Genomic DNA, 24,237 nt, shown 5'->3' with positions numbered 1-24,237 from the left:
GTGTATTTTTAGAGAAATTATCTTATATAATTAGGCAGAAAATCTCACCTGCCATAGTTTTCAAAACAGCATAATTTCACTCTTCTCAATGCTTAATCTGTTGTATTACACAACCTTTGACTATTTAGCTTTATCAATGACATGTAGAGATCCTACCAGTCTTTGAAAACATCCTTGTTCCTTGTTTCAGGTCCAGTTTTATGTATATATTCTGCCTTGCACCTGATTATTCCAACAATTGATGGATGGCCTTGGGAATCTAATTCTGGTATTGATAGTGTTTACTGATTGTCTCCCCTCGTAGCTGATTTCTTCATTATTGTGTAAATTTAGATCATGAGCTCATGTTTAGCTAAACAGCTGACCTTGTAAGACGCTTAGGTGTGAACGCTCGTAAGCTTCCGCAGAAAGACGGCAAAGATTTATTTGTGTCCCTCCAATGAGTTGCCCACGAGGACACCGTTTTCTACAAGTGTTGGTCCAATACTCCCTCTAGAGGAAGGGGACTCCGACAGGGCTGATTGGCGGCCCCCGATCTGGGGCAGGGGCAGTGGGCAGCCTGTGGCCCGGGCAGGAGCCTCTTTGCATGTGTCCCTGGGACACATCTGCCTGCGAACTTCGGTCACCTGGCAGGAAGCTACGATGCCCAGACCTATGGTTAGCTGTGCAGCGAGGTGTACTGTGAGGACAGGTTCCACACACACTTCAAGTAAGAGGTCGGCCTGAGTGGAAAGGTGAGAGTTTGGGCAGCTGTGCAGACAAAGAAGGCGCCCTTTGGCCTGGGCCTAAATGCTTGTGACAGCCCACTGGACCTGCCGTGCTCTGAGGGCCCTGCCCTGGGCCCCCTGCTCCCCTGCCCTTTGTTCAGTCACAGCAGAGATGGCCACACACACTCCTTCAGTGAGGGCAGAGTTCCAACCACCCTCAGCCCCGCCCCCTCTCCGCAGGTTACCATGGACTACAGAGGCTGCATCCTGAGGCCAGGGCGTTCCGAGAATGCCAAGGGCAGACATGATGACCTTAAATGATTTCCTCTTGTGTCAGGTTTGGTAAACTTTAGGAGCTAGGAAATGGTCCACTTTACAGAAATGTTCAAATTTACTGGCATTTCATATATTCTCTGCTATAACATTGTCCTGATTCTTTCTGTATATTCTTTACTTATGTTTTTGTTTTCCTTAATCAAAGTGTGTCTTTTCAATCTTTTCAAAGAAGATTCTTTGGACTTACTAAATCACCTCAATTTTATACGTTTTCTGTTGTATTAATTTCTGCTCATATCTTTATTTATCTTTTTTCTATGTTCTCAGGGTTTATTGTTTTGATCTTCTGATGTCAATTAAAACACTTGGTTATTCATTTTAATAAATATTTTACTTATAAAGATTTGAACTTTTGAAGATTCCAGCTTACTTGTAAGTTTCTAAGAGTCAGGTCCTCTCCATTGTTGCTGGCCTAAATTTTAGTACACCATATAGCAATGTATATATTGACCTATTTTCCTCTCGACTTTCTGTGATTCCCTACATCTCACCTTTCTTTGCAGACAAGCCATTTGAAATACCCTTAACTTATTTCACAGCCATTAAGTCATTGAAATAATGTGTATTTTTAGAGAAATCTTCTTATATAATTAGGCAGAAAATCTCACCTGCCATAGTTTTCAAAACAGCATAATTTCACTCTTCTCAATGCTTAATCTGTTGTATTACACAACCTATGAGTATTTAGCTTTATCAATGACATGTAGAGATCCTACCAGTCTTTGAAAACATCCTTGTTCCTTGTTTCAGGTCCAGTTTTATGTATATATTCTGCCTTGCACCTGATTATTCCAACAATTGATGGATGGCCTTGGGAATCTAATTCTGGTATTGATACTCTTTACTGATTGTCTCTCCTCGTAGCTGATTTCTTCATTATTGTGTAAATTTAGATCATGAGCTCATGTTTAGCTAAACAGCTGACCTTGTAAGACGCTTACGTGTGAACGCTCGTAAGCTTCAGGAGAAAGTCAGCAAAATTTATTTGTGTCCCTCCAATGAGTTGCCCACGAGGACACCGTTTTCTACAAGTGTTGGTCCAATACTCCCTCTAGAGGAAGGGGACTCCGACAGGGCTGATTGGTGGCCCCCGATCTGGGGCAGGGGCAGCGGGCAGCCTGTGGCACGGGCTGGAGCCTCTTTGCATGTGTCCCTGGGACACATCTGCCTGCGAACTTCGGTCACCTGGCAGGAAGCTATGATGCCCAGACCTATGGTTAGCTGTGCAGCGAGGTGTACTGTGAGGACAGGTTCCACACACACTTCAAGTAAGAGGTCGGCCTGAGTGGAAAGGTGAGAGTTTGGGCAGCTGTGCAGACAAAGAAGGCGCCCTTTGGCCTGGGCCTAAATGCTTGTGACACCCCACTGGACCTGCCGTGCTCTGAGGGCCCTGCCCTGGGCCCCCTGCTCCCCTGCCCTTTGTTCAGTCACAGCAGAGATGGCCACACCCACTCCTTCAGTGAGGCCAGAGTTCCAACCACCCTCAGCCCCGCACCCTCTCCGCAGGTTACCCTGGACTACAGAGGCTGCATCCTGAGGCCAGGGTGTTCCGAGAATGCCAAGGGCAGACATGATGACCTTAAATGATTTCCTCTTGTGTCAGGTTTGGTAAACTTTAGGAGCTAGGAAATGGTCCACTTTACAGAAATGTTCAAATTTACTGGCATTTCATATATTCTCTGCTATAACATTGTCCTGATTCTTTCTGTATATTCTTTACTTATGTTTTTGTTTTCCTTAATCAAAGTGTGTCTTTTCAATCTTTTCAAAGAAGATTCTTTGGACTTACTAAATCACCTCAATTTTATACGTTTTCTGATGTATTAAGTTCTGCTCATATCTTTATTTATCTTTTTTCTATGTTCTCAGGGTTTATTGTTTTGATCTTCTGATGTCAATTAAAACACTTGGTTATTCATTTTAATAAATATTTTACTTATAAAGATTTGAACTTTTGAAGATTCCAGCTTACTTCTAAGTTTCTAAGGGTCAGGTCCTCTCCATTGTTGCTGGCCTAAGGTTTAGTTCACCATATAGCAATGTATATATTGACCTATTTTCCCCTCGACTTTCTGTGATTCCCTACATCTCACCTTTCTTTGCAGACAAGCCATTTGAAATACCCTTAACTTATTTCACAGCCAATAAGTCATTGAAATAATGTGTATTTTTAGAGAAATCTTCTTATATAATTAGGCAGAAAATCTCACCTGCCATAGTTTTCAAAACAGCATAATTTCACTCTTCTCAATGCTTAATCTGTTGTATTACACAACCTTTGAGTATTTAGCTTTCTCAATGACATGTCCTTTAAAAATGTTTTAGAGATCCTACCAGTCTTTGAAAACATCCCTGTTCCTTGTTTCAGTTCCAGTTTTATGTATATATTCTGCCTTGCACCTGATTATTCCAACAATTGATGGATGGCCTTGGGAATCTAATTCTGGTATTGATAGTCTTTACTGATTGTCTCCCCTCGTACCTGATTTCTTCATTATTGTGTAAATTTAGATCATGAGCTCATTTTTAGCTAAACAGCTGACATTGTAAGACGCTTAGGTGTGAATGCTCGTAAGCTTCCGCAGAAAGACGGCAAAGATTTATTTGTGTCCCTCCAATGAGTTGCCCACGAGGACACCGTTTTCTACAAGTGTTGGTCCAATACTCCCTCTAGAGGAAGGGGACTCCGACAGGGCTGATTGGCGGCCCCCGATCTGGGGCAGGGGCAGTGGGCAGCCTGTGGCCCGGGCTGGAGCCTCTTTGCATGTGTCCCTGGGACACATCTGCCTGCGAACTTCGGTCACCTGGCAGGAAGCTACGATGCCCAGAACTATGGGTAGCTGTGCAGTGAGGTGTACTGTGAGGACAGGTTCCACACACACTTCAAGTAAGGGGTCGGCCTGAGTGGAAAGGTGATAGTTTGGGCAGCTGTGCAGACAAAGAAGGCGCCCTTTGGCCTGGGCCTAAATGCTTGTGACAGCCCACTGGACCTGCCGTGCTCTGAGGGCCCTGCCCTGGGCCCCCTGCTCCCCTGCCCTTTGTTCAGTCACAGCAGAGATGGCCACACCCAATCCTTCAGTGAGGGCTGAGTTCCAACCACCCTCAGCCCCGCCCCCTCTCCGCAGGTTACACTGGACTACAGAGGCTGCATCCTGTGGCCAGGGCGTTCCGAGAATGCCAAGGGCAGACATGATGACCTTAAATGATTTCCTCTTGTGTCAGGTTTGGTAAACTTTAGGAGCTAGGAAATGGTCCACTTTACAGACATGTTCAAATTTACTGGCATTTCTTATATTCTCTGCTATAACATTGTCCTGATTCTTTCTGTATATTCTTTACTTATGTTTTTGTTTTCCTTAATCAAAGTGTGTCTTTTCAATCTTTTCAAAGAAGATTCTTTGGACTTACTAAATCACCTCAATTTTATCCGTTTTCTGATGTATTAAGTTCTGCTCATATCTTTATTTATCTTTTTTCTATGTTCTCAGGGTTTATTGTTTTGATCTTCTGATGTCAATTAAAACACTTGGTTATTCATTTTAATAAATATTTTACTTATAAAGATTTGAACTTTTGAAGATTCCAGCTTACTTGTAAGTTTCTAAGGGTCAGGTCCTCTCCATTGTTGCTGGCCTAAGGTTTAGTTCACCATATAGCAATGTATATATTGACCTATTTTCCCCTCGACTTTCTGTGATTCCCTACATCTCACCTTTCTTTGCAGACAAGCCATTTGAAATACCCTTAACTTATTTCACAGCCAATAAGTCATTGAAATAATGTGTATTTTTCGAAAAATCTTCTTATATAATTAGGCAGAAAATCTCACCTGCCATAGTTTTCAAAACAGCATAATTTCACTCTTCTCAATGCTTAATCTGTTGTATTACACAACCTTTGAGTATTTAGCTTTATCAATGACATGTAGAGATCCTACCAGTCTTTGAAAACATCCTTGTTCCTTGTTTCAGGTCCAGTTTTATGTATATATTCTGCCTTGCACCTGATTATTCCAACAATTGATGGATGGCCTTGGGAATCTAATTCTGGTATTGATAGTCTTTACGGATTGTCTCCCCTTGTAGCTGATTTCTTCATTATTGTGTAAATTTAGATCATGAGCTCATGTTTAGCTAAACAGCTGACCTTGTAAGACGCTTAGGTGTGAACGCTCGTAAGCTTCAGGAGAAAGTCGGCAAAATTTATTTGTGTCCCTCCAATGAGTTGCCCACGAGGACACCGTTTTCTACAAGTGTTGGTCCAATACTCCCTCTAGAGGAAGGGGACTCCGACAGGGCTGATTGGCGGCCCCCGATCTGGGGCAGGGGCAGTGGGCAGCCTGTGGCCCGGGCAGGAGCCTCTTTGCATGTGTCCCTGGGACACATCTGCCTGCGAACTTCGGTCACCTGGCAGGAAGCTACGATGCCCAGACCTATGGTTAGCTGTGCAGCGAGGTGTACTGTGAGGACAGGTTCCACACACACTTCAAGTAAGAGGTCGGCCTGAGTGGAAAGGTGAGAGTTTGGGCAGCTGTGCAGACAAAGAAGGCGCCCTTTGGCCTGGGCCTAAATTCTTGTGACACCCCACTGGACCTGCCGTGCTCTGAGGGCCCTGCCCTGGGCCCCCTTCTCCCGTGCCCTTTGTTCAGTCACAGCAGAGATGGCCACACCCACTCCTTCAGTGAGGGCAGAGTTCCAACCACCCTCAGCCCCGCCCCCTCTCCGCAGGTTACCCTGGAGTACAGAGGCTGCATCCTGAGGCCAGGGCGGTCCGAGAATGCCAAGGGCAGACATGATGACCTTAAATGATTTCCTCTTGTGTCAGGTTTGGTAAACTTTAGGAGCTAGGAAATGGTCCACTTTACAGAAATGTTCAAATTTACTGGCATTTCATATATTCTCTGCTATAACATTGTCCTGATTCTTTCTGTATATTCTTTACTTATGTTTTTGTTTTCCTTAATCAAAGTGTGTCTTTTCAATCTTTTCAAAGAAGATTCTTTGGACTTACTAAATCACCTCAATTTTATCCGTTTTCTGTTGTATTAATTTCTGCTCATATCTTTATTTATCTTTTTTCTATGTTCTCAGGGTTTATTGTTTTGATCTTCTGATGTCAATTAAAACACTTGGTTATTCATTTTAATAAATATTTTACTTATAAAGATTTGAACTTTTGAAGATTCCAGCTTACTTGTAAGTTTCTAAGAGTCAGGTCCTCTCCATTGTTGCCGGCCTAAGTTTTAGTACACCATATAGCAATGTATATATTGACCTATTTTCCCCTCGACTTTCTGTGATTCCCTACATCTCACCTTTCTTTGCAGACAAGCCATTTGAAATACCCTTAACTTATTTCACAGCCAATAAGTCATTGAAATAATGTGTATTTTTAGAGAAATCTTCTTATATAATTAGGCAGAAAATCTCACCTGCCATAGTTTTCAAAACAGCATAATTTCACTCTTCTCAATGCTTAATCTGTTGTATTACACAACCTTTGAGTATTTAGCTTTATCAATGACATGTCCTTTAAAAATGTTTTAGAGATCCTCCCAGTCTTTGAAAACATCCTTGTTCCTTGTTTCAGTTCCAGTTTTATGTATATATTCTGCCTTGCACCTGATTATTCCAACAATTGATGGATGGCCTTGGGAATCTAATTCTGGTATTGATACTCTTTACTGATTGTCTCTCCTCGTAGCTGATTTCTTCATTATTGTGTAAATTTAGATCATGAGCTCATGTTTAGCTAAACAGCTGATCTTGTAAGACGCTTCCGTGTGAACGCTCGTAAACTTCAGGAGAAAGTCAGCAAAATTTATTTGTGTCCCTCCAATGAGTTGCCCACGAGGACACCGTTTTCTACAAGTGTTGGTCCAATACTCCCTCTAGAGGAAGGGGACTCCGACAGGGCTGATTGGTGGCCCCCGATCTGGGGCAGGGGCCATGGGCAGCCTGTGGCACGGGCTGGAGCCTGTTTGCATGTGTCCCTGGGACACATCTGCCTGCGAACTTCGGTCACCTGGCAGGAAGCTACGATGCCCAGACCTATGGTTAGCTGTGCAGCGAGGTGTACTGTGAGGACAGGTTCCACACACACTTCAAGTAAGAGGTCGGCCTGAGTGGAAAGGTGAGAGTTTGGGCAGCTGTGCAGACAAAGAAGGCGCCCTTTGGCCTGGGCCTAAATGCTTGTGACACCCCACTGGACCTGCCGTGCTCTGAGGGCCCTGCCCTGGGCCCCCTGCTCCCCTGCCCTTTGTTCAGTCACAGCAGAGATGACCACACCCACTCCTTCAGTGAGGGCAGAGTTCCAACCACCCTCAGCCCCGCACCCTCTCCGCAGGTTACCCTGGACTACAGAGGCTGCATCCTGAGGCCAGGGCGGTCCGAGAATGCCAAGGGCAGACATGATGACCTTAAATGATTTCCTCTTGTGTCAGGTTTGGTAAACTTTAGGAGCTAGGAAATGGTCCACTTTACAGAAATGTTCAAATTTACTGGCATTTCATATATTCTCTGCTATAACATTGTCCTGATTCTTTCTGTATATTCTTTACTTATGTTTTTGTTTTCCTTAATCAAAGTGTGTCTTTTCAATCTTTTCAAAGAAGATTCTTTGGACTTACTAAATCACCTAAATTTTATCCGTTTTCTGATGTATTAAGTTCTGCTCATATCTTTATTTATCTTTTTTCTATGTTCTCAGGGTTTATTGTTTTGATCTTCTGATGTCAATTAAAACACTTGGTTATTCATTTTAATAAATATTTTACTTATAAAGATTTGAACTTTTGAAGATTCCAGCTTACTTGTAAGTTTCTAAGGGTCAGGTCCTCTCCATTGTTGCTGGCCTAAGGTTTAGTACACCATATAGCAATGTATATATTGACCTATATTCCCCTCGACTTTCTGTGATTCCCTACATCTCACCTTTCTTTGCAGACAAGCCATTTGAAATACCCTTAACTTATTTCACAGCCAATAAGTCATTGAAATAATGTGTATTTTTAGAGAAATCTTCTTATATAATTAGGCAGAAAATCTCACCTGCCATAGTTTTCAAAACAGCATAATTTCACTCTTCTCAATGCTTAATCTGTTGTATTACACAACCTTTGAGTATTTAGCTTTATCAATGACATGTAGAGATCCTACCAGTCTTTGAAAACATCCTTGTTCCTTGTTTCAGTTCCAGTTTTATGTATATATTCTGCCTTGCACCTGATTATTCCAACAATTGATGGATGGCCTTGGGAATCTAATTCTGGTATTGATAGTCTTTACTGATTGTCTCCCCTCGTAGCTGATTTTTTCATTATTGTGTAAATTTAGATCATGAGCTCATGTTTAGCTAAACAGCTGACCTTGTAAGACGCTTAGGTGTGAACGCTCGTAAGCTTCCGCAGAAAGACGGCAAAGATTTATTTGTGTCCCTCCAATGAGTTGCCCACGAGGACACCGTTTTCTACAAGTGTTGGTCCAATACTCCCTCTAGAGGAAGGGGACTCCGACAGGGCTGATTGGCGGCCCCCGATCTGGGGCAGGGGCAGTGGGCAGCCTGTGGCCCGGGCAGGAGCCTCTTTGCATGTGTCCCTGGGACACATCTGCCTGCGAACTTCAGTCACCTGGCAGGAAGCTACGATGCCCAGACCTATGGTTAGCTGTGCAGCGAGGTGTACTGTGAGGACAGGTTCCACACACACTTCAAGTAAGAGGTCGGCCTGAGTGGAAAGGTGAGAGTTTGGGCAGCTGTGCAGACAAAGAAGGCGCCCTTTGGCCTGGGCCTAAATGCTTGTGACACCCCACTGGACCTGCCGTGCTCTGAGGGCCCTGCCCTGGGCCCCCTGCTCCCGTGCCCTTTGTTCAGTCACAGCAGAGATGGCCACACCCACTCCTTCAGTGAGGGCAGAGTTCCAACCACCCTCAGCCCCACCCCCTCTCCGCAGGTTACCATGGACTACAGAGGCTGCATCCTGAGGCCAGGGCATTCCGAGAATGCCAAGGGCAGACATGATGACCTTAAATGATTTCCTCTTGTGTCAGGTTTGGTAAACTTTAGGAGCTAGGAAATGGTCCACTTTACAGAAATGTTCAAATTTACTGGCATTTCATATATTCTCTGCTATAACATTGTCCTGATTCTTTCTGTATATTCTTTACTTATGTTTTTGTTTTCCTTAATCAAAGTGTGTCTTTTCAATCTTTTCCAAGAAGATTCTTTGGACTTACTAAATCACCTCAATTTTATACGTTTTCTGTTGTATTAAGTTCTGCTCATATCTTTATTTATCTTTTTTCTATGTTCTCAGGGTTTATTGTTTTGATCTTCTGATGTCAATTAAAACACTTGGTTATTCATTTTAATAAATATTTTACTTATAAAGATTTGAACTTTTGAAGATTCCAGCTTACTTGTAAGTTTCTAAGAGTCAGGTCCTCTCCATTGTTGCTGGCCTAAGTTTTAGTACACCATATAGCAATGTATATATTGACCTATTTTCCCCTCGACTTTCTGTGATTCCCTACATCTCACCTTTCTTTGCAGACAAGCCATTTGAAATACCCTTAACTTATTTCACAGCCAATAAGTCATTGAAATAATGTGTATTTTTAGAGAAATCTTCTTATATAATTAGGCAGAAAATCTCACCTGCCATAGTTTTCAAAACAGCATAATTTCACTCTTCTCAATGCTTAATCTGTTGTATTACACAACCTTTGACTATTTAGCTTTATCAATGACATGTAGAGATCCTACCAGTCTTTGAAAACATCCTTGTTCCTTGTTTCAGGTCCAGTTTTATGTATATATTCTGCCTTGCACCTGATTATTCCAACAATTGATGGATGGCCTTGGGAATCTAATTCTGGTATTGATAGTCTTTACTGATTGTCTCCCCTCGTAGCTGATTTCTTCATTATTGTGTAAATTTAGATCATGAGCTCATGTTTAGCTAAACAGCTGACCTTGTAAGACGCTTAGGTGTGAACGCTCCTAAGCTTCCGCAGAAAGACGGCAAAGATTTATTTGTGTCCCTCCAATGAGTTGCCCACGAGGACACCGTTTTCTACAAGTGTTGGTCCAATACTCCCTCTAGAGGAAGGGGACTCCGACAGGGCTGATTGGCGGCCCCCGATCTGGGGCAGGGGCAGTGGGCAGCCTGTGGCCCAGGCAGGAGCCTCTTTGCATGTGTCCCTGGGACACATCTGCCTGCGAACTTCGGTCACCTGGCAGGAAGCTACGATGCCCAGACCTATGGTTAGCTGTGCAGCGAGGTGTACTGTGAGGACAGGTTCCACACACACTTCAAGTAAGAGGTCGGCCTGAGTGGAAAGGTGAGAGTTTGGGCAGCTGTGCAGACAAAGAAGGCGCCCTTTGGCCTGGGCCTAAATGCTTGTGACACCCCACTGGACCTGCCGTGCTCTGAGGGCCCTGCCCTGGGCCCCCTTCTCCCGTGCCCTTTGTTCAGTCACAGCAGAGATGGCCACACCCACTCCTTCAGTGAGGGCAGAGTTCCAACCACCCTCAGCCCCGCCCCCTCTCCGCAGGTTACCCTGGACTACAGAGGCTGCATCCTGAGGCCAGGGCGGTCCGAGAATGCCAAGGGCAGACATGATGACCTTAAATGATTTCCTCTTGTGTCAGGTTTGGTAAACTTTAGGAGCTAGGAAATGGTCCACTTTACAGAAATGTTCAAATTTACTGGCATTTCATATATTCTCTGCTATAACATTGTCCTGATTCTTTCTGTATATTCTTTACTTATGTTTTTGTTTTCCTTAATCAAAGTGTGTCTTTTCAATCTTTTCAAAGAAGATTCTTTGGACTTACTAAATCACCTCAATTTTATCCGTTTTCTGTTGTATTAATTTCTGCTCATATCTTTATTTATCTTTTTTCTATGTTCTCAGGGTTTATTGTTTTGATCTTCTGATGTCAATTAAAACACTTGGTTATTCATTTTAATAAATATTTTACTTATAAAGATTTGAACTTTTGAAGATTCCAGCTTACTTGTAAGTTTCTAAGAGTCAGGTCCTCTCCATTGTTGCTGGCCTAAGTTTTAGTACACCATATAGCAATGTATATATTGACCTATTTTCCCCTCGACTTTCTGTGATTCCCTACATCTCACCTTTCTTTGCAGACAAGCCATTTGAAATACCCTTAACTTATTTCACAGCCAATAAGTCATTGAAATAATGTGTATTTTTAGAGAAATCTTCTTATACAATTAGGCAGAAAATCTCACCTGCCATAGTTTTCAAAACAGCATAATTTCACTCTTCTCAATGCTTAATCTGCTGTATTACACAACCTTTGAGTATTTACCTTTATCAATGACATGTCCTTTAAAAATGTTTTAGAGATCCTACCAGTCTTTGAAAACATCCTTGTTCCTTGTTTCAGTTCCAGTTTTATGTATATATTCTGCCTTGCACCTGATTATTCCAACAATTGATGGATGGCCTTGGGAATCTAATTCTGGTATTGATACTCTTTACTGATTGTCTCTCCTCGTAGCTGATTTCTTCATTATTGTGTAAATTTAGATCATGAGCTCATGTTTAGCTAAACAGCTGATCTTGTAAGACGCTTCCGTGTGAACGCTCGTAAACTTCAGGAGAAAGTCAGCAAAATTTATTTGTGTCCCTCCAATGAGTTGCCCATGAGGACACCGTTTTCTACAAGTGTTGGTCCAATACTCCCTCTAGAGGAAGGGGACTCCGACAGGGCTGATTGGTGGCCCCCGATCTGGGGCAGGGGCCATGGGCAGCCTGTGGCACGGGCTGGAGCCTGTTTGCATGTGTCCCTGGGACACATCTGCCTGCGAACTTCGGTCACCTGGCAGGAAGCTACGATGCCCAGACCTATGGTTAGCTGTGCAGCGAGGTGTACTGTGAGGACAGGTTCCACACACACTTCAAGTAAGAGGTCGGCCTGAGTGGAAAGGTGAGAGTTTGGGCAGCTGTGCAGACAAAGAAGGCGCCCTTTGGCCTGGGCCTAAATGCTTGTGACACCCCACTGGACCTGCCGTGCTCTGAGGGCCCTGCCCTGGGCCCCCTGCTCCCCTGCCCTTTGTTCAGTCACAGCAGAGATGACCACACCCACTCCTTCAGTGAGGGCAGAGTTCCAACCACCCTCAGCCCCGCACCCTCTCCGCAGGTTACCATGGAATACAGAGGCTGCATCCTGAGGCCAGGGCGTTCCGAGAATGCCAAGGGCAGACATGATGACCTTAAATGATTTCCTCTTGTGTCAGGTTTGGTAAACTTTAGGAGCTAGGAAATGGTCCACTTTACAGAAATGTTCAAATTTACTGGCATTTCATATATTCTCTGCTATAACATTGTCCTGATTCTTTCTGTATATTCTTTACTTATGTTTTTGTTTTCCTTAATCAAAGTGTGTCTTTTCAATCTTTTCAAAGAAGATTCTTTGGACTTACTAAATCACCTAAATTTTATCCGTTTTCTGATGTATTAAGTTCTGCTCATATCTTTATTTATCTTTTTTCTATGTTCTCAGGGTTTATTGTTTTGATCTTCTGATGTCAATTAAAACACTTGGTTATTCATTTTAATAAATATTTTACTTATAAAGATTTGAACTTTTGAAGATTCCAGCTTACTTGTAAGTTTCTAAGGGTCAGGTCCTCTCCATTGTTGCTGGCCTAAGGTTTAGTACACCATATAGCAATGTATATATTGACCTATATTCCCCTCGACTTTCTGTGATTCCCTACATCTCACCTTTCTTTGCAGACAAGCCATTTGAAATACCCTTAACTTATTTCACAGCCAATAAGTCATTGAAATAATGTGTATTTTTAGAGAAATCTTCTTATATAATTAGGCAGAAAATCTCACCTGCCATAGTTTTTAAAACAGCATAATTTCACTCTTCTCAATGCTCAATCTGTTGTATTACACAACCTTTGAGTATTTAGCTTTATCAATGACATGTAGAGATCCTACCAGTCTTTGAAAACATCCTTGTTCCTTGTTTCAGGTCCAGTTTTATGTATATATTCTGCCTTGCACCTGATTATTCCAACAATTGATGGATGGCCTTGGGAATCTAATTCTGGTATTGATAGTCTTTACTGATTGTCTCCCCTCGTAGCTGATTTCTTCATTATTGTGTAAATTTAGATCATGAGCTCATGTTTAGCTAAACAGCTGACCTTGTAAGACGCTTAGGTGTGAACGCACGTAAGCTTCCGCAGAAAGACGGCAAAGATTTATTTGTGTCCCTCCAATGAGTTGCCCACGAGGACACCGTTTTCTACAAGTGTTGGTCCAATACTCCCTCTAGAGGAAGGGGACTCCGACAGGGCTGATTGGCGGCCCCCGATCTGGGGCAGGGGCAGTGGGCAGCCTGTGGCCCGGGCAGGAGCCTCTTTGCATGTGTCCCTGGGACACATCTGCCTGCGAACTTCAGTCACCTGGCAGGAAGCTACGATGCCCAGACCTATGGTTAGCTGTGCAGCGAGGTGTACTGTGAGGACAGGTTCCACACACACTTCAAGTAAGAGGTCGGCCTGAGTGGAAAGGTGAGAGTTTGGGCAGCTGTGCAGACAAAGAAGGCGCCCTTTGGCCTGGGCCTAAATGCTTGTGACACCCCACTGGACCTGCCGTGCTCTGAGGGCCCTGCCCTGGGCCCCCTGCTCCCGTGCCCTTTGTTCAGTCACAGCAGAGATGGCCACACCCACTCCTTCAGTGAGGGCAGAGTTCCAACCACCCTCAGCCCCGCCCCCTCTCCGCAGGTTACCATGGACTACAGAGGCTGCATCCTGAGGCCAGGGCGTTCCGAGAATGCCAAGGGCAGACATGATGACCTTAAATGATTTCCTCTTGTGTCAGGTTTGGTAAACTTTAGGAGCTAGGAAATGGTCCACTTTACAGAAATGTTCAAATTTACTGGCATTTCATATATTCTCTGCTATAACATTGTCCTGATTCTTTCTGTATATTCTTTACTTATGTTTTTGTTTTCCTTAATCAAAGTGTGTCTTTTCAATCTTTTCAAAGAAGATTCTTTGGACTTACTAAATCACCTCAATTTTATACGTTTTCTGTTGTATTAAGTTCTGCTCATATCTTTATTTATCTTTTTTCTATGTTCTCAGGGTTTATTGTTTTGATCTTCTGATGTCAATTAAAACACTTGGTTATTCATTTTAATAAATATTTTACTTATAAAGATTTGAACTTTTGAAGATTCCAGCTTACTTGTAAGTTTCTAAGAGTCAGGTCCTCTCCATTGTTGCTGGCCTAAGTTTTAGTACACCATATAGCAATGTATATATTGACCTATTTTCCCCTCGACTTTCTGTGATTCCCTACATCTCACCTTTCTTTGCAGACAAGCCATTTGAAATACCCTTAACTTATTTCACAGCCAATAAGTCATTGAAATAATGTGTATTTTTAGAGAAATCTTCTTATATAATTAGGCAGAAAATCTCACCTGCCATAGTTTTCAAAACAGCATAATTTCACTCTTCTCAATGCTTAATCTGTTGTATTACACAACCTTTGAGTATTTAGCTTTCTCAATGACATGTCCTTTAAAAATGTTTTAGAGATCCTACCAGTCTTTGAAAACATCCTTGTTCCTTGTTTCAGTTCCAGTTTTATGTATATATTCTGCCTTGCACCTGATTATTCCAACAATTGATGGATGGCCTTGGGAATCTAATTCTGGTATTGATAGTCTTTACTGATTGTCTCCCCTCGTAGCTGATTTCTTCATTATTGTGTAAATTTAGATCATGAGCTCATGTTTAGCTAAACAGCTGACCTTGTAAGACGCTTAGGTGTGAACGCACGTAAGCTTCCGCAGAAAGACGGCAAAGATTTATTTGTGTCCCTCCAATGAGTTGCCCACGAGGACACCGTTTTCTACAAGTGTTGGTCCAATACTCCCTCTAGAGGAAGGGGACTCCGACAGGGCTGATTGGCGGCCCCCGATCTGGGGCAGGGGCAGTGGGCAGCCTGTGGCCCGGGCAGGAGCCTCTTTGCATGTGTCCCTGGGACACATCTGCCTGCGAACTTCAGTCACCTGGCAGGAAGCTACGATGCCCAGACCTATGGTTAGCTGTGCAGCGAGGTGTACTGTGAGGACAGGTTCCACACACACTTCAAGTAAGAGGTCGGCCTGAGTGGAAAGGTGAGAGTTTGGGCAGCTGTGCAGACAAAGAAGGCGCCCTTTGGCCTGGGCCTAAATGCTTGTGACACCCCACTGGACCTGCCGTGCTCTGAGGGCCCTGCCCTTGGCCCCCTGCTCCCGTGCCCTTTGTTCAGTCACAGCAGAGATGGCCACACCCACTCCTTCAGTGAGGGCAGAGTTCCAACCACCCTCAGCCCCGCCCCCTCTCCGCAGGTTACCATGGACTACAGAGGCTGCATCCTGAGGCCAGGGCGTTCCGAGAATGCCAAGGGCAGACATGATGACCTTAAATGATTTCCTCTTGTGTCAGGTTTGGTAAACTTTAGGAGCTAGGAAATGGTCCACTTTACAGAAATGTTCAAATTTACTGGCATTTCATATATTCTCTGCTATAACATTGTCCTGATTCTTTCTGTATATTCTTTACTTATGTTTTTGTTTTCCTTAATCAAAGTGTGTCTTTTCAATCTTTTCAAAGAAGATTCTTTGGACTTACTAAATCACCTAAATTTTATCCGTTTTCTGATGTATTAAGTTCTGCTCATATCTTTATTTATCTTTTTTCTATGTTCTCAGGGTTTATTGTTTTGATCTTCTGATGTCAATTAAAACACTTGGTTATTCATTTTAATAAATATTTTACTTATAAAGATTTGAACTTTTGAAGATTCCAGCTTACTTGTAAGTTTCTAAGGGTCAGGTCCTCTCCATTGTTGCTGGCCTAAGGTTTAGTACACCATATAGCAATGTATATATTGACCTATATTCCCCTCGACTTTCTGTGATTCCCTACATCTCACCTTTCTTTGCAGACAAGCCATTTGAAATACCCTTAACTTATTTCACAGCCAATAAGTCATTGAAATAATGTGTATTTTTAGAGAAATCTTCTTATATAATTAGGCAGAAAATCTCACCTGCCATAGTTTTTAAAACAGCATAATTTCACTCTTCTCAATGCTCAATCTGTTGTATTACACAACCTTTGAGTATTTAGCTTTATCAATGACATGTAGAGATCCTACCAGTCTTTGAAAACATCCTTGTTCCTTGTTTCAGGTCCAGTTTTATGTATATATTCTGCCTTGCACCTGATTATTCCAACAATTGATGGATGGCCTTGGGAATCTAATTCTGGTATTGATAGTCTTTACTGATTGTCTCCCCTCGTAGCTGATTTCTTCATTATTGTGTAAATTTAGATCATGAGCTCATGTTTAGCTAAACAGCTGACCTTGTAAGACGCTTAGGTGTGAACGCACGTAAGCTTCCGCAGAAAGACGGCAAAGATTTATTTGTGTCCCTCCAATGAGTTGCCCACGAGGACACCGTTTTCTACAAGTGTTGGTCCAATACTCCCTCTAGAGGAAGGGGACTCCGACAGGGCTGATTGGCGGCCCCCGATCTGGGGCAGGGGCAGTGGGCAGCCTGTGGCCCGGGCAGGAGCCTCTTTGCATGTGTCCCTGGGACACATCTGCCTGCGAACTTCAGTCACCTGGCAGGAAGCTACGATGCCCAGACCTATGGTTAGCTGTGCAGCGAGGTGTACTGTGAGGACAGGTTCCACACACACTTCAAGTAAGAGGTCGGCCTGAGTGGAAAGGTGAGAGTTTGGGCAGCTGTGCAGACAAAGAAGGCGCCCTTTGGCCTGGGCCTAAATGCTTGTGACACCCCACTGGACCTGCCGTGCTCTGAGGGCCCTGCCCTGGGCCCCCTGCTCCCGTGCCCTTTGTTCAGTCACAGCAGAGATGGCCACACCCACTCCTTCAGTGAGGGCAGAGTTCCAACCACCCTCAGCCCCGCCCCCTCTCCGCAGGTTACCATGGACTACAGAGGCTGCATCCTGAGGCCAGGGCGTTCCGAGAATGCCAAGGGCAGACATGATGACCTTAAATGATTTCCTCTTGTGTCAGGTTTGGTAAACTTTAGGAGCTAGGAAATGGTCCACTTTACAGAAATGTTCAAATTTACTGGCATTTCATATATTCTCTGCTATAACATTGTCCTGATTCTTTCTGTATATTCTTTACTTATGTTTTTGTTTTCCTTAATCAAAGTGTGTCTTTTCAATCTTTTCAAAGAAGATTCTTTGGACTTACTAAATCACCTCAATTTTATACGTTTTCTGTTGTATTAAGTTCTGCTCATATCTTTATTTATCTTTTTTCTATGTTCTCAGGGTTTATTGTTTTGATCTTCTGATGTCAATTAAAACACTTGGTTATTCATTTTAATAAATATTTTACTTATAAAGATTTGAACTTTTGAAGATTCCAGCTTACTTGTAAGTTTCTAAGAGTCAGGTCCTCTCCATTGTTGCTGGCCTAAGTTTTAGTACACCATATAGCAATGTATATATTGACCTATTTTCCCCTCGACTTTCTGTGATTCCCTACATCTCACCTTTCTTTGCAGACAAGCCATTTGAAATACCCTTAACTTATTTCACAGCCAATAAGTCATTGAAATAATGTGTATTTTTAGAGAAATCTTCTTATATAATTAGGCAGAAAATCTCACCTGCCATAGTTTTCAAAACAGCATAATTTCACTCTTCTCAATGCTTAATCTGTTGTATTACACAACCTTTGAGTATTTAGCTTTCTCAATGACATGTCCTTTAAAAATGTTTTAGAGATCCTACCAGTCTTTGAAAACATCCTTGTTCCTTGTTTCAGTTCCAGTTTTATGTATATATTCTGCCTTGCACCTGATTATTCCAACAATTGATGGATGGCCTTGGGAATCTAATTCTGGTATTGATAGTCTTTACTGATTGTCTCCCCTCGTAGCTGATTTCTTCATTATTGTGTAAATTTAGATCATGAGCTCATGTTTAGCTAAACAGCTGACCTTGTAAGACGCTTAGGTGTGAACGCACGTAAGCTTCCGCAGAAAGACGGCAAAGATTTATTTGTGTCCCTCCAATGAGTTGCCCACGAGGACACCGTTTTCTACAAGTGTTGGTCCAATACTCCCTCTAGAGGAAGGGGACTCCGACAGGGCTGATTGGCGGCCCCCGATCTGGGGCAGGGGCAGTGGGCAGCCTGTGGCCCGGGCAGGAGCCTCTTTGCATGTGTCCCTGGGACACATCTGCCTGCGAACTTCAGTCACCTGGCAGGAAGCTACGATGCCCAGACCTATGGTTAGCTGTGCAGCGAGGTGTACTGTGAGGACAGGTTCCACACACACTTCAAGTAAGAGGTCGGCCTGAGTGGAAAGGTGAGAGTTTGGGCAGCTGTGCAGACAAAGAAGGCGCCCTTTGGCCTGGGCCTAAATGCTTGTGACACCCCACTGGACCTGCCGTGCTCTGAGGGCCCTGCCCTTGGCCCCCTGCTCCCGTGCCCTTTGTTCAGTCACAGCAGAGATGGCCACACCCACTCCTTCAGTGAGGGCAGAGTTCCAACCACCCTCAGCCCCGCCCCCTCTCCGCAGGTTACCATGGACTACAGAGGCTGCATCCTGAGGCCAGGGCGTTCCGAGAATGCCAAGGGCAGACATGATGACCTTAAATGATTTCCTCTTGTGTCAGGTTTGGTAAACTTTAGGAGCTAGGAAATGGTCCACTTTACAGAAATGTTCAAATTTACTGGCATTTCATATATTCTCTGCTATAACATTGTCCTGATTCTTTCTGTATATTCTTTACTTATGTTTTTGTTTTCCTTAATCAAAGTGTGTCTTTTCAATCTTTTCAAAGAAGATTCTTTGGACTTACTAAATCACCTCAATTTTATACGTTTTCTGTTGTATTAAGTTCTGCTCATATCTTTATTTATCTTTTTTCTATGTTCTCAGGGTTTATTGTTTTGATCTTCTGATGTCAATTAAAACACTTGGTTATTCATTTTAATAAATATTTTACTTATAAAGATTTGAACTTTTGAAGATTCCAGCTTACTTGTAAGTTTCTAAGAGTCAGGTCCTCTCCATTGTTGCTGGCCTAAGTTTTAGTACACCATATAGCAATGTATATATTGACCTATTTTCCCCTCGACTTTCTGTGATTCCCTACATCTCACCTTTCTTTGCAGACAAGCCATTTGAAATACCCTTAACTTATTTCACAGCCAATAAGTCATTGAAATAATGTGTATTTTTAGAGAAATCTTCTTATATAATTAGGCAGAAAATCTCACCTGCCATAGTTTTCAAAACAGCATAATTTCACTCTTCTCAATGCTTAATCTGTTGTATTACACAACCTTTGACTATTTAGCTTTATCAATGACATGTAGAGATCCTACCAGTCTTTGAAAACATCCTTGTTCCTTGTTTCAGGTCCAGTTTTATGTATATATTCTGCCTTGCACCTGATTATTCCAACAATTGATGGATGGCCTTGGGAATCTAATTCTGGTATTGATAGTCTTTACTGATTGTCTCCCCTCGTAGCTGATTTCTTCATTATTGTGTAAATTTAGATCATGAGCTCATGTTTAGCTAAACAGCTGACCTTGTAAGACGCTTAGGTGTGAACGCTCCTAAGCTTCCGCAGAAAGACGGCAAAGATTTATTTGTGTCCCTCCAATGAGTTGCCCACGAGGACACCGTTTTCTACAAGTGTTGGTCCAATACTCCCTCTAGAGGAAGGGGACTCCGACAGGGCTGATTGGCGGCCCCCGATCTGGGGCAGGGGCAGTGGGCAGCCTGTGGCCCAGGCAGGAGCCTCTTTGCATGTGTCCCTGGGACACATCTGCCTGCGAACTTCGGTCACCTGGCAGGAAGCTACGATGCCCAGACCTATGGTTAGCTGTGCAGCGAGGTGTACTGTGAGGACAGGTTCCACACACACTTCAAGTAAGAGGTCGGCCTGAGTGGAAAGGTGAGAGTTTGGGCAGCTGTGCAGACAAAGAAGGCGCCCTTTGGCCTGGGCCTAAATGCTTGTGACACCCCACTGGACCTGCCGTGCTCTGAGGGCCCTGCCCTGGGCCCCCTTCTCCCGTGCCCTTTGTTCAGTCACAGCAGAGATGGCCACACCCACTCCTTCAGTGAGGGCAGAGTTCCAACCACCCTCAGCCCCGCCCCCTCTCCGCAGGTTACCCTGGACTACAGAGGCTGCATCCTGAGGCCAGGGCGGTCCGAGAATGCCAAGGGCAGACATGATGACCTTAAATGATTTCCTCTTGTGTCAGGTTTGGTAAACTTTAGGAGCTAGGAAATGGTCCACTTTACAGAAATGTTCAAATTTACTGGCATTTCATATATTCTCTGCTATAACATTGTCCTGATTCTTTCTGTATATTCTTTACTTATGTTTTTGTTTTCCTTAATCAAAGTGTGTCTTTTCAATCTTTTCAAAGAAGATTCTTTGGACTTACTAAATCACCTCAATTTTATCCGTTTTCTGTTGTATAAATTTCTGCTCATATCTTTATTTATCTTTTTTCTATGTTCTCAGGGTTTATTGTTTTGATCTTCTGATGTCAATTAAAACACTTGGTTATTCATTTTAATAAATATTTTACTTATAAAGATTTGAACTTTTGAAGATTCCAGCTTACTTGTAAGTTTCTAAGAGTCAGGTCCTCTCCATTGTTGCTGGCCTAAGTTTTAGTACACCATATAGCAATGTATATATTGACCTATTTTCCCCTCGACTTTCTGTGATTCCCTACATCTCACCTTTCTTTGCAGACAAGCCATTTGAAATACCCTTAACTTATTTCACAGCCAATAAGTCATTGAAATAATGTGTATTTTTAGAGAAATCTTCTTATATAATTAGGCAGAAAATCTCACCTGCCATAGTTTTCAAAACAGCATAATTTCACTCTTCTCAATGCTTAATCTGTTGTATTACACAACCTTTGAGTATTTAGCTTTCTCAATGACATGTCCTTTAAAAATGTTTTAGAGATCCTACCAGTCTTTGAAAACATCCTTGTTCCTTGTTTCAGTTCCAGTTTTATGTATATATTCTGCCTTGCACCTGATTATTCCAACAATTGATGGATGGCCTTGGGAATCTAATTCTGGTATTGATAGTCTTTACTGATTGTCTCCCCTCGTAGCTGATTTCTTCATTATTGTGTAAATTTAGATCATGAGCTCATGTTTAGCTAAACAGCTGACCTTGTAAGACGCTTAGGTGTGAACGCTCGTAAGCTTCCGCAGAAAGACGGCAAAGATTTATTTGTGTCCCTCCAATGAGTTGCCCACGAGGACACCGTTTTCTACAAGTGTTGGTCCAATACTCCCTCTAGAGGAAGGGGACTCCGACAGGGCTGATTGGCGGCCCCCGATCTGGGGCAGGGGCAGTGGGCAGCCTGTGGCCCGGGCAGGAGCCTCTTTGCATGTGTCCCTGGGACACATCTGCCTGCGAACTTCGGTCACCTGGCAGGAAGCTACGATGCCCAGACCTATGGTTAGCTGTGCAGCGAGGTGTACTGTGAGGACAGGTTCCACACACACTTCAAGTAAGAGGTCGGCCTGAGTGGAAAGGTGAGAGTTTGGGCAGCTGTGCAGAGAAAGAAGGCGCCCTTTGGCCTGGGCCTAAATGCTTGTGACACCCCACTGGACCTGCCGTGCTCTGAGGGCCCTGCCCTGGGCCCCCTGCTCCCCTGCCCTTTGTTCAGTCACAGGAGAGATGGCCACACCCACTCCTTCAGTGAGGCCAGAGTTCCAACCACCCTCAGCCCCGCCCCCTCTCCGCAGGTTACCATGGACTACAGAGGCTGCATCCTGAGGCCAGGGCGTTCCGAGAATGCCAAGGGCAGACATGATGACCTTAAATGATTTCCTCTTGTGTCAGGTTTGGTAAACTTTAGGAGCTAGGAAATGGTCCACTTTACAGAAATGTTCAAATTTACTGGCATTTCATATATTCTCTGCTATAACATTGTCCTGATTCTTTCTGTATATTCTTTACTTATGTTTTTGTTTTCCTTAATCAAAGTGTGTCTTTTCAATCTTTTCAAAGAAGATTCTTTGGACTTACTAAATCACCTCAATTTTATCCGTTTTCTGATGTATTAAGTTCTGCTCATATCTTTATTTATCTTTTTTCTATGTTCTCAGGGTTTATTGTTTTGATCTTCTGATGTCAATTAAAACACTTGGTTATTCATTTTAATAAATATTTTACTTATAAAGATTTGAACTTTTGAAGATTCCAGCTTACTTGTAAGTTTCTAAGGGTCAGGTCCTCTCCATTGTTGCTGGCCTAAGGTTTAGTACACCATATAGCAATGTATATATTGACCTATTTTCCCCTCGACTTTCTGTGATTCCCTACATCTCACCTTTCTTTGCAGACAAGCCATTTGAAATACCCTTAACTTATTTCACAGCCAATAAGTCATTGAAATAATGTGTATTTTTAGAGAAATCTTCTTATATAATTAGGCAGAAAATCTCACCTGCCATAGTTTTCAAAACAGCATAATTTCACTCTTCTCAATGCTTAATCTGTTGTATTACACAACCTTTGAGTATTTAGCTTTATCAATGACATGTAGAGATCCTACCAGTCTTTGAAAACATCCTTGTTCCTTGTTTCAGGTCCAGTTTTATGTATATATTCTGCCTTGCACCTGATTATTCCAACAATTGATGGATGGCCTTGGGAATCTAATTCTGGTATTGATAGTCTTTACTGATTGTCTCCCCTCGTAGCTGATTTCTTCATTATTGTGTAAATTTAGATCATGAGCTCATGTTTAGCTAAACAGCTGACCTTGTAAGACGCTTAGGTGTGAACGCTCGTAAGCTTCCGCAGAAAGACAGCAAAGATTTATTTGTGTCCCTCCAATGAGTTGCCCACGAGGACACCGTTTTCTACAAGTGTTGGTCCAATACTCCCTCTAGAGGAAGGGGACTCCGACAGGGCTGATTGGCGGCCCCCGATCTGGGGCAGGGGCAGTGGGCAGCCTGTGGCCCGGGCAGGAGCCTCTTTGCATGTGTCCCTGGGACACATCTGCCTGCGAACTTCAGTCACCTGGCAGGAAGCTACGATGCCCAGACCTATGGTTAGCTGTGCAGCGAGGTGTACTGTGAGGACAGGTTCCACACACACTTCAAGTAAGAGGTCGGCCTGAGTGGAAAGGTGAGAGTTTGGGCAGCTGTGCAGACAAAGAAGGCGCCCTTTGGCCTGGGCCTAAATGCTTGTGACACCCCACTGGGCCTGCCGTGCTCTGAGGGCCCTGCCCTGGGCCCCCTGCTCCCGTGCCCTTTGTTCAGTCACATCAGAGATGGCCACACCCACTCCTTCAGTGAGGGCAGAGTTCCAACCACCCTCAGCCCCGCCCCCTCTCCGCAGGTTACCATGGACTACAGAGGCTGCATCCTGAGGCCAGGGCGTTCCGAGAATGCCAAGGGCAGACATGATGACCTTAAATGATTTCCTCTTGTGTCAGGTTTGGTAAACTTTAGGAGCTAGGAAATGGTCCACTTTACAGAAATGTTCAAATTTACTGGCATTTCATATATTCTCTGTTATAACATTGTCCTGATTCTTTCTGTATATTCTTTACTTATGTTTTTGTTTTCCTTAATCAAAGTGTGTCTTTTCAATCTTTTCAAAGAAGATTCTTTGGACTTACTAAATCACCTCAATTTTATACGTTTTCTGTTGTATTAAGTTCTGCTCATATCTTTATTTATCTTTTTTCTATGTTCTCAGGGTTTATTGTTTTGATCTTCTGATGTCAATTAAAACACTTGGTTATTCATTTTAATAAATATTTTACTTATAAAGATTTGAACTTTTGAAGATTCCAGCTTACTTGTAAGTTTCTAAGAGTCAGGTCCTCTCCATTGTTGCTGGCCTAAGTTTTAGTACACCATATAGCAATGTATATATTGACCTATTTTCCCCTCGACTTTCTGTGATTCCCTACATCTCACCTTTCTTTGCAGACAAGCCATTTGAAATACCCTTAACTTATTTCACAGCCAATAAGTCATTGAAATAATGTGTATTTTTAGAGAAATCTTCTTATATAATTAGGCAGAAAATCTCACCTGCCATAGTTTTCAAAACAGCATAATTTCACTCTTCTCAATGCTTAATCTG

This window comes from Mesoplodon mirus (genome assembly GCF_964341445.2).
Source record: "Mesoplodon mirus genome assembly, chromosome: 1".
Classification (NCBI taxonomy): Eukaryota; Metazoa; Chordata; class Mammalia; order Artiodactyla; family Ziphiidae; genus Mesoplodon; species Mesoplodon mirus.
This window is presented reverse-complemented; position numbering follows the sequence as displayed.